We start from the raw sequence: 12,863 nt of genomic DNA, 5'->3' as shown, positions 1-12,863 counted from the left end.
CATTGCATGGTGGTCTGCATATGAAATCCTGCATGTGAAGTTATAAAAGAGGTTGATGTACAAAAGGAATAGGTTGACGGTGAAATTGGTTAAAAAATGATTACCAGATGAAAGCACGCTCATTATAGTATCTTTCCAATAAACAGTTTCACTTCGATTGTTGCATCAATGTAAATATTTTTGTCATTATAATGTACCTATATTCAATTATATTATTATGTGGAGAGGCAAGTACATTTTCACAACAGCAAACACATTTCTAAAGACACAAAAAAAATTTGTAAGAATGCAAGCACATTTGTACAGTTGCAGCCAGCTTTGTAAAGATGTAAGCATGTCTGTAGAACCGCAACCAGAAGGATAATGCTTGTCTGCTTGCGGAACGAGCCGTCAATTAGCGTACTCCTTTTACTTTTTTAAAACATTGTGAGGATTTACATTTAAAACATTTACTAGAATCAAATTACTTTCCACAGTTTTTTCTATGTTTTTTCTAGATCTGCACAGTTTTTTTCTATGTTCTTTCTAGACCTGCTAGCGTTCCGTAATATTGAAAAATCCTTGCAATTTTTTAACAGAGTTTTAATCAATTTTTATTTTTTCACTCGTCTTGTACAAAAAACCGATAGCTAAAAAGTTTTCAAAAAACTTTGCAAGAACACGTACAGCCTTTTGAAAAAACATGTTTGTAATAAAACAATATAAATAGTTGATATAATACGCGGATTGCTTAAAGTAAAACAAAACATTTCAAAACACTTTTGTAGATTAAATTATTATTAGTTCATTTATCGAATTTTTAAATTTTGTAAACAAAAATAAAAACAAATTTGAATTATAGAATTGTGGTTTTCATTTATTAAAAAAATGATTTTGGCTTCAGTGAAATCTATAGACTTATCATAATTTAAATGAAGCATTACTTATTTTTGAAATGTTTCATAAAACTGTCTTTACTATAAAAACGATCGGTTTGAGATCACAATTACAACACACGTTGTTGTTGTTGCTGTTATAGTCGCCTCATGTTGCTGTTGTTGTTACTGTTGACCCATGTCCAGCGTTAGCTTGTTTGTTCAACCAGATTGTTGAAGTTAGCAGAAGACTTCCGCTAGTTCTGTTGGAGGTATATTATTTTTAAATGAGTAGTTGGGAGATTGAAGCACTTCAGCAGAGTAAAGATGACAGAAAAAGCAAATGTTATGGATGTCGATTTTGATTTGTAGCTGTTGAGGAAAACACTTTGACTGAATTGAGGATAAGCAAGTGTTTTTATTTTTTATTGATTTTTGTTGGTTTGGAGGTTTGGACAATTCTGGCCATAATAGAGCCAATAAAACATCTGGCTGGCGTCGACTGCTCCAGTTATAGAAATAAAGTGCTGTCTCTATTATGAAGACGAATTTTACATCGAGGGCGATGATCTTGATGACAGGCAATTTGGAACATCGTTGATGTTGATGCTGGAAACTGTCGAGATGATAATTGTTTCGATTGCCTCCCCAGATAGAGTATTTTAAATACTTCTGAAACTGATGTATGCGATATTGTCAAATGTTGTCAACGGACCTACAGATGAGCACCTAACGTTTAGAACGTTCTTTTTAGGAATCTGGGCCTTATTTTTATATCCATACTTCATTTTATATTTCGTTGATTTTTTAAAAATAATTTTTGATCTATTAATCTTTTGCTATTCATTTTGTATTAAATCAAAACTTAAATAACGCAACCAAATTATTACATTCTAATTTTTTTATTGCGTTTTTTATTTGCTATTTTTTATTACCCATGTTTCATTTATTTCACTGTACATTATTTGTCGTCCCTTGCAGTGGCAAATTTAGACAACTTTGACGGGGGCCAAATTTTTGTTAATGTTTAAATTTTTACTGGGGGACCAATATTTTCACGGAAGAGCCAAAATTTTTCTTCTTTCTTTGCTTTTCACGTCCTATTTTTAGTCGATTTTCTGATTTTTTACCTAAAACGGTCCTTTTCGAACTTTTATTAAAAAACTGCTCACAACCAGATCCGTCACTGGACTTTTGCAAACAAAGTTTGTTGTTTATTTATTTTTTTTAAATTTCACTTCAACTAAAAACAAATTGCTACAAAAATTTTGACGTTCCTGAAAAATTCAACTTAAGCGTGCTTCACTGTATAATTTTTGTATTTTTTAAAAATTTCCTAACATCAATTTAAATAACTGATAACAACTTTAAATTAAACTTTTATGTAACGTTGTTGCTGTCAAGCAAAATGCAGGACTTGGAATCGCATGTCTCTTGCATGCAAACTTCCATTTTATAATACAGTTCAGTGTGAAAAAAGTCAAACTCAATTACCACTTAATTACCAGCATAAACGTGCTGCATTGTCCACATCATATCGTTTTTGTTTTCCGCTGTTTAAAATATTATATCTAGACATAAAATAACGATCGAGAAATTATTTTAAATCGGATGTTAAGCCAAAAGAAATTGTTTTTGAAATTATTATAGTAATTTGCAATTTTGAATGCGTTCATAAATTTTCTGAAATATTTTATATTTTTTTAAAACACATACAAAAAACATGCATCTACGCCTGTTTACCAAAAGATTTTAACTTGTTTGTGAACATTTCCTGTTTTGAAAAACCACATTAACTAATTTCATTTTTAAACACAATTTATTATTGTTGTTTAAAATTTGTTGATTTATTACAAAATTTTTTATTAAACATTGTGATGGGGTGCTTTTTAAAATTAGGCAGATTCGTGCACGTTCGCTTGTACTCGTGCATGCATGTCTTATCCGCACACATCCGAGCCATATTTGTTTGCGTATCTCTTCAGGTGGCAAGAAGTAATAATGAAGTAGTTCGTGTACTTTTTTGAAACTTGCAACTTTTGCAAATGAAATAACCTTTATTTTCGATTCATTACGCAAACTGCTATCAATTGTAGTGAAATTTTTAAAACAAAATTTAACAAAATCTAAATTAATACTTGAATTTACTTTTGAAATTTGTTAATTTGTACGTACAGTGTTTGGTTGATGTAAAGTGCACGAATACGTTTACATCGTTCAGTTGCTTGTTAAACCAATTTGAGAACAAGTGACATTGTTGCGCATGAGCACTAAACAGTTGTCATCATCCCCGTTTTCATCACTGTAGGTGTTTTGTATTGTTCATTTCTGTTGTTGTTATTTTGTTGTGTGGTTGTTTTGTTTATTCGTGTTGTTAATTTGTTGTATTGTTTTGTTTGTTAATGCTATGATCTTGTTCAAGTTCACGAATCAGCTCCAGTTAAATTAAAATCCGGATAATTCCATTTTTTGCACAATGTGCTCCATTCACCTGCCCGTGACCAACGAAGACAACTTGCGAGGAAATGAGATGAGTTCACAATAATTTCCGACGTTGTGGGACCATAAATACCTTGGCTACGTATATAACTGCATACATGCATGCACACACACAAACATAAACATACATACACACGTGCATTCCCATTTGCAAACGTGTGGGAATGCGCGCATAAACCACATATTATTTACAAGTATATTACTATTACTGACATTTTAAACCTTTAATGCACTTTTAAACTTTTGTGCAGTAGGTTAGAAAACGGAGGAACTGAAATTCAGTGTTCCAACGCTGAAAGTTAAAATATTTCAATAAAATATATAATAAAATAAATTAAAATAACTCGATAAAATATTTTTGGGTTGCAAATACTCGATAAAATATTTTTGGGTTGCTGTGCAGGTTTTCTGATGTTAATTCCTGCAGACTTGCTGGCAGGCTGGGACGCCGGTTAAAAATAGAAAGAAATCTTCATACAAAATAAAACGCTTATGAGATAACATTATTTAGCGCTTCAGGCTATCTACATTATCAAAATACATTTGTATTTATTTTGTTGGAATTTTGCATAAGCCCGTGTATGTTCGTTTGCTTGTTTGCTTGCTTGCTTGGGGTTGTTGGTCGTATGTTGACAATTTTAGAAAAAAATGTTAGTCCACGTAATGTAGAAATTGAAATACATTTCAGTGCAGGTTTTTTGTTTAATTCTTAAATCGATTTAAACAACTTATAATTTTCAGGCATTAAAAAATTGGAAATCAATCGAGAAAGTAAGAAACAGGAAGACACATTCGCATTAATAAGGAATGTTCGTTTCAATTACGAAGGCTTAGACAGGTCAGAAACTTGCTTGATGAGGATATATTAAACTGTCTAGTTCATGCGGTCAACCATTCTAAGCTAGACAGTTGACAGTAACAGTATTTTCTACGGAACTTCCAACAAAATAATATGCCAACTACAGTCAATTAAAAATTGAGTAGTTAAAATTTTTACTGGTAGATTGAAGTTTGACCATGTTAGTCATAGTCTATTGAACCTGCATTGGCTGACTGTTAGAGAATCAAATTTAAATTTCCATCATGGTATTCAAATTGGTTGTAGAAAACAGGAATTTTTTTGTCGCTAGTCTAAAATTTTGGAATGATTAACCACGCCACCTTTGTCAGCCTAGATTAAGCCTTCAACAATTTTGTTAAGAACTAAAAACTCATCTTTTTATGAATTAAACCTTTATGACTTAAGCAGCGCCTTTGAAAAGTTTTAAAGGGCGCCATAAAAGAAATTATTATCTAATAGTAATAATAATAATTTCAAAACTTCTCAGAATGGTGGATGTTGATGCGCTAACGATCAACAAATCAATAACATTAACTACATCACAAACCAAATAATTTGCATTAACGACATCACAAGGTAGTTCATATTAACGTAGAAAACCATGTTATTTATACAAATAAGTATATGCCTGCTCAATTATTGAAATATCAAAAATTATCCTAAACGTTTTAAAAATTGATTGGAGTGCATTTTGCATGAACAAACTTAACATAATTTTTGTATAACAAACAGTTTATTTTAGTTGATCATCGAATTTCTAAAAATTTATTCAATTCATAACTAAATTAATATTTTCAAAGACTGTTTGTTTTGTTCAATCTTACAGCTGCTGGTTCTCTACGCTTTTGATTTTATTTTTATCCAAATTTTCAGGCATGGTTTCAATTATTTTTAATTCAATTGCTCGAACATAAACACGTTCATCCATTCGTTCATTCGTTTATGCGCTTATCCATCCAGACTGATCCACTTTTGAAATTTTCCAATTAGATTAATTGTGTCGTGATGCCTGCCACTACCGATGATAACGCAATGAATCTCTCATGATTAATGATGGCCACATTTTTTCTCAACACTGTGTAAGTACCAAAGTACTTAAGGATCTGTCTATGGCGCTTATACATAGCCTATCTATTATATACGTTTAGATGTCTGTAGTGCTTGTATAATTCACACACGCACACACATACACGCGCATATATATATATTTATTTATTTATATTTATATATATATATTTATATATATATATATTAAAAAAAATTATATTTCAGCTTTGACTAGTTGTCGCTGTGCAATTATACAACAACAAAAACTTTTATGAAATCATTTAGATAGTAACAGCCTAATCATTTAAAATAATTTTAATGATAAAATTGAAAAAGTTAGAACGGTTAGTTGGTTTCCTATCTCTCATTTATGTCCAAGGTGATCGAACGAATAGTCGTCAAGCAGCTTGATTCATCTGGGGCACAATTTGTTGCCTGTGTATTCATCCGTCTTCACACAACACCATTATACTGAAACAGCGTTGCTAAAAATATTAAATATTTTCCTTGCGGCAATAGATGCTAAAAATTGCACAATCTTGTCTAGGCCATATTTTGTGGCCGTAAAAATATTGTTTGTCAATAAAGGATACTTTCTAGCCTTGAATAAGTACAGACGAAAGAACGCCAAAAACTATGAATTTCATCAATAATATATATATATATATATATATATATATATATATATATAAAAATTTTGGTTTTGAACTAAAGAAACTTGACAATGATTTACGATTTACCGTTTGAAAAATCAAAAAATCACTAACAATAACAACAACAAATACAGTAAGAAATGTGACATGCTTTCGAACAGAATGAAAAAATCATTAAAAAATCATATAAAATAACGTTCAAGCAACAAACGAAAACGATAGTTTTAGCTACTAATAAATTGCTTTTGTTTGCAAAGCGACATGTAGCTCATTTAGACCGTTTTTTACTTTTTGCAACATAGAGGAATATTTTTCATTTTTTAGCTTTTCAACTTGTTTTAATGATTATATTTAAAAATTATACTTGACGCACCTACTAAACCATGCTCCCTAAACTGTTTACCTACACAGATTATTAAGAAATATTTTGATCTGTTTCTGCCATATTTCCCTTTTTTTATCAACTTGTGCCTTCTTCTGGCACTTTTCCATTAGCTTTCAAAAACGCTGTGGTAAACCCTATTCTGTAAAAAGTACATTGAACAAAAAAGTTTCAAGTTATCGGCTTGTATCAAACTTTATGTTTTTGTCTAAAGTTATTGAATGCATAGTTTTTCCGCAACTTGTCACTCATTTAACATAACATAACATTTAAATATCTAATGTGTGATAATAATTTAAATGTCCAAAAAACAATAATAATACGAAATAGTATTTAAAAAAAATAAAATAAAAATTAAATGAAATAAATAATAACAAAAACAACAATAAAAATAAGTTTAAACACTAATAATCTTTTTCCGGTTTACTAATCTGGTTATCGTCAGTTCCATTTGACTGAGACGGCTTTATTGGATGTTTTTCTAATTTGTATTCCTCCAGAAATGCTCAGAATGTGTCGTTGTTTGCTCTTTTAGATATGAGCTCTGCTTTTGATTATGTCGATCACTCATTAATTTTACGCAAACTCCATTATTTATTTGGAATATCGGGTGTTGTTCTTCAATTGATTGAGTCATATCTTTCTGGTCATACGCAACAGATTCTGTTCAGATCTAATATGACCCTTATTGAAAGTGACATACAGTGTTCCACAGAGGTTTGTTTTTGGCACTCTTATGTTTGTGTTGTACACTACATATGTTTTTAAAATTATTGACAGATTAAGTTCAAACATTCTGATTTTGCTGATGATACTCAGATCATTGCTAGTGTCTCCTTTTGTCGTTTTGATGATCTGGTCTCTAGACTCAGATCATGTCTTTTTAAAATTAATGGGTGGATGATGGCGAATAGGCTTAAATTTAACCACTCAAAAACTTTGTTTTTACCGGTTGGCACTAAGCAACAATTGGAAGAAATAAACATTGAGTCTATCATACTTGTGATTCTGATTCTGACATTGAATTTTGCACATCTGCACGCAACCTTGGATTTGTTTTTGATAATAACATGTCTTTTAACGTTCATACTTGTGCAGTTTTAAAAGAATGCTCTGAACAATTGCGTAGGTTTAGGCTTATCAAACAATCTTTAAACAAGCATACTTTTTATTTCTTCATCTACCTAAAAATAGACTAATGCAATAGTCTACATTACGACCTGTCTGGTGTAAATATGGCTAGACTGCAGTCGGCTCAAAATTAAGCTGCAAAGTTGATTTCAGGTGGCCTTAAATACGACCAGCTAAGCTAATTATTTTTGCTCTTCACTAGTTTTTGGTTCATCAAAAAGTTATTTTAAGATTTGTTTAACGGTTTTTAAATGAATTAAGAGAGTCGCCTCTAAGTTGAACTGACAGAGTCATTCCTAGATAAATGCCACTGCAGAGTCAAACATTGTGCTATGACAATTCAGGTTTACTGTTTGTACCAGACACAAACTTGGTTTTGGTCTAAGAAATTACTCCGTAATAAGTTTTGCTGTCTGGAATGGTTTGCCTAGGGACCTTCGTGATCCTGCGTTGTCTGTTATATAATTTTCTAAAGGGTTAAAACGCCATCTGTTTTTTTTCTCTATTCATTGCATTGCCTTAGTAAAGTGCTATGCAATGTACCGTAATCATCATTAGCGCCTCTGTAATTTTTTTAAAGGGTACTTATACACACACACAAATAATAATAATAATACTCCAACCAAAAAACTTTATCTCTCACGATGAAAAGTAACTGCACTAGAAAGCCAAAATCAATAATGGATCATAGCCATCTAATATATTGGTTCAGATATAATATTGGTGAGTGTGGGCACCATAATTCTGATATATTGGTATGACGACGACCAAGCTGTCAACAATACTTTCGACAAAAAAGACAAAAATAAAATGAACCAACAACACCAATGGTAACGATAAAGACACTGAAAAAAGTAACATCGACAAAAGTGTTATCAAGTAAATGATACCAATAAAATTAGCACAATAAAACATAACACCGAAGTAATTATCACAATAAAACACAACACCAAAGCAATAAAACATAACACCGAAGCAATTAAACATAACACCAAATTAGCTCGAAAAAAACCATATCAATTAGTAAAGATGATAGTAAAATTAACAATGTCACTAATAACAACAAATGCAAATGACAGGAACAAAGGCCTTGGTTATACAAATTCGTTATATAAACGGCAACAATTACTGAGTTATACAAATTCTTTATATAAACTGCAACAGGTACTGAAGATGATTGAAAAATCAAAATAGTTCTAAACACACTCGAGAATGAATCGGAAAACTGTATATTATTCTAACTTCAATAAAATAAATAATGACGACAAGAATTTGGTTAGAACATTTGAGAAATGTAATAAATAACTCTTCAACGCTTGAAATCCCTTAGATTTCATGAATCAAATAAAGGAATTTGAACCAGAGAACCAAAAATTAGCTAAAAATCTGGTAAATTGGAAGTTGTGAACTGAGCTTCATTAATTCATCTTACTTACTATTTTATTGTCGTCTGGTAGCTATAAGGTACTCTATGGTTGTCTAGGTAACGCGTGGAAAAAAAATATTTGCAAAAGCTAGTTTAGTTGTGCTTATATGGTTTTTAGATTTTTAGTTTTAGAAAATTAATTGATTTTTTGCTATAAATCATGCCTAAACGTGCTAGAAAAGATCTTTCAAATGATTTAAAGCTGCCAATCAAAAAAAATTTTACGAATGGATTGACTTACCATCAAATATCACAATATTTTGGTGATGCTGTTGGATCTGTTGCATCTACTGTTAAGACAAGATAGCGTACACTTTTAGAGTTGCTGTATTAATGATGGTGGTTTCGTAGAATTATTTAATTAAATCTTGATATTTACTAGTGATTTCAGTACATGTATGTATTCTGTTACAGAAACATACTGAAACAGGATCATTTTCTTCAAGGAAAATCAAAATTGCTGTACGTCGGTCATCGACAAAGTCTAGCAGAAAGCTTCAACATGAATTAAGGCACAGTGGTTTGGGTGTTGGAACAAGTACTATCAGAAAATATCTAAAAAATATATATATACACATATTATTCATGAAAATTACTCCATGTTCGGTGTTAGTTAACTTCCTATTTAACTTTTCGATTTTTCTAACGGTTGATCGTAAATCATTTTCAAGTTTCTTGAGTTCAAAACAGAAAAAAGCTTTTCTGTTCTATCATGCGTAAAATAAAAAAATTTTGGTTTTGAACTAAAGAAACTTGAAAACGATTTACGATCAACCGTTAAAAAAATTGAAAAGTTAAGTTGAAGGTTAGTTAACTAACGCCGATATATATATATATATATATATATATATATATATATATATATATATATATATATATATATATATATAGTCGCGACACCTCAATTTGAGTTTCTTGGTTACAATAATTGAGTTGTGTTATCTTAAACCTTATTCGGCAGGCTACTGACGAGTCTCGTGAGAGACGAAACACGTCTGGCCTATGGCGGGTAATGGTTTACTAATAATACCTCTTGCGACTGAATGGGTTCTTAAACCTTGTAACAACGAGATGTTGTTCTTACCTATTGGTCGCGACACCTCAATTTGAGTTTCTTGGTTACAATAATTGAGTTGTGTTATCTTAAACCTTATTCGGCAGGCTACTGACGAGTCTTCGGAGAGACGAAATGTACGTCTGGTCTATGGCGGGTAATGGTTTACCAATAATACCTCTTGCTACTGAATGGGTTCTTAAACCTTGTAACAACAAGATGTTGTTCTTACCTATTGGTCGCGACACCTCAATTTGAGTTTCTTGGTTACAATAATTGAGTTGTGTTATCTTAAACTTTATTCGGCAGGCTACTGACGAGTCTCGTGAGAGACGAAACGTACGTCTGGCCTATGGCGGGTAATGGTTTACCAATAATATATATATATATATATATATATATATATATATATATATATATATATATATATATATTAATAATAGGTAAATGCATAACTTGTTGTGTTGTTGTACCATATAACATCTTCAAATTGTAATTATTTCATTTCAGACTAGCTGAACTTAATTGTTAATTTTGTTTTATGCGCATTCAGATTTCTTTTTTTTTATTTACGCAAGATTGGTATACGTTTGTGTGGATGTGTGTGAGTGTGTGTGTTTTGGGCGAAAGCAACTGTTCAGCCATCAATAAGCAGTCATAAGACAGATCAATACTCAGCTGCACATGTGGTTGCGTACGCATGCACCCATGTACGTTTCTCTTTTTTTCACTCTTTTTCTCTCTCTTTCTCTCTCTTTCTGTATGCAAAAACGTTTATACATACGTTCATTTTGCTATGTACATTTTTGCATGAATGCAAGTGAAGACTTTTGCGTGAAGAACTTTTTGTAAGTACGTGTGAACATCTATTCATACATGACACCAGCGATTACACAACAACCAACCTTCTACCATCTTTTGTTTATATATATATATATATATATAAATATATATGTATGTATATATATATTTATATATATATATATATATATAATTGTATGTTCAAAAGTTCCATACAAATACAAGAAAGTATTCGTTATCTAACAGAGTGATCTCTATTTGGAACAATTTACCGACATGTGTTGTTGAATCATCAGATACTGTTTCCAACTTGAAGAAGAATTTTGACTTATATATGGCCAACAAAGATTTTCTCTATGATCATAAAACTGACACTGTTGTTTGATTGCTTTTTGTCGTCTTTTAATGCTATTTTGATATGGGCATATATAATTTACGTTTGATCCCATTATTTAGTTATATTTATATTTATTTATAAAACACTAATTGCATATATATATATATATATAAATATATTATTATTGAAACATTTATGAAGCGCTAATTAAACGAATCTCAAAAGCGCTATCTAACAAAAATTGAACTTAACAACATAATTGAAATAACAAACGAAAAATCATAATGCATCGTACAGAATTAAGATTAAAATTTGGTCATAAACAGAAAAGTAATCGATTCAATATAACGAAAATATGAAATAATATTTAGAACATGTCGACTAAACAGAAAGAATTGATCAATAATGCATTACAATGAAAATAAATGAGTTTCCAGTTTCTTCTTGAAATCATGCAGGTTTTGGTCCGAATTTCTGAGAGCAGCAGGCAGGTTGTTCCAAACAGTTGGTCTGGAAACAGCAATGTTACGAAAGCCTATACGGAAACTCGCTGTTGGGATCAGCAGCAGGTTTGAAACATCGGATCTCAAATGTGCTTCAGATGCTTTTGAAGATTTCTTTTTGAACCTGTCAGACAAATAAGATAGAGGTAGACCGTTGATAGACATGAAGACAAGTGTTGAAATTTTGAACAACACTCTTTTGTCGACGGTTAGCCAATGAAGTTCCTTCAATATTGGAGACACACGTATTTTAGAGCTCCAACAAAAACTTTTGCGGCTCGATTCTGTGTTGACTGCAGTACAGCCATGGACCGATCAGGTAAGTCATAAAACAAACTGTTGCAATAGTCGACGCGTGAGTGCACAAATGTATGAACCAACGTCTGCAACGTGGATGTATCTAGGGATCGTCGAATTTGATTGATCTTCCTGATTTGAAACATGCATTCGGCTGAGAGCTTCTTAATGTGTTGTTTCATTGACAAACCTGAATCAATCATGAAACCCAGATTAGCTGCTGTCTGACAAAATGGGATGACCTCATCATTAACAGTTATTGAATCTATGTCTATTCTTGAGAGTTGCTGCTATGTTCTGATTGGTAAAAACACAGTTTTGTTTTGGTTTAGTTTTAAACCATTGTTTTGCATCCATTTATTGACTCCAGACAAACATTTAACCAGTTTGTCCAATTCTGATTTAAAAGAATCTGGCCTGCTCGTAACAATAACTTGTAAGTCGTCCGCAAAAGCATGACCTGAAAAACCAAATGATTCTATTACCTTTAGTACATCAGATGTATAGATCAGGAATAGAATAGGCCCTAGAACCGTACCCTGTGGCACACCAGACAACATAACATTAACCTCAGACAATTGACCACCGAATGAAACCTGTTGTGATCTACCTACCAGGTACGACTCAAACCATCTCAGAACAGCACCAGAGATTCTAAAATTTCAACGTAATTTTGTTAAAAGTAATTTGTGATGTACGCAATTAAATGCGGATGACATATCAAGAAAGACTAGCATTGCCACATTTTGTTCATCAATTGCCCCGTACACTTCTGAGAAAACTTGCAAAAGAACAGTTTCAGTCGAATGGTACTGACGGAATCCATATATGTATATATATATATATATATATATATATATATATATATACACACATTTATATGTATGTATATATATATATATTCATATATATATATAACAATTTGATGCAGATATATATATAATATATATATATTACTAATAATCCTATGGAGGCAGTTAAAGTTTTTTGGTCACATCATGCGGAAGGAAAGAATGGAATTCTAAAAGCACTAGAAGG

This window comes from Helobdella robusta, assembly GCF_000326865.2.
Source record: "Helobdella robusta unplaced genomic scaffold HELROscaffold_3, whole genome shotgun sequence".
NCBI classification, from domain to species: domain Eukaryota; kingdom Metazoa; phylum Annelida; class Clitellata; order Rhynchobdellida; family Glossiphoniidae; genus Helobdella; species Helobdella robusta.
The sequence above is the reverse complement of the archived record's forward strand: the minus strand, read 5'-3'. Positions refer to the sequence as shown.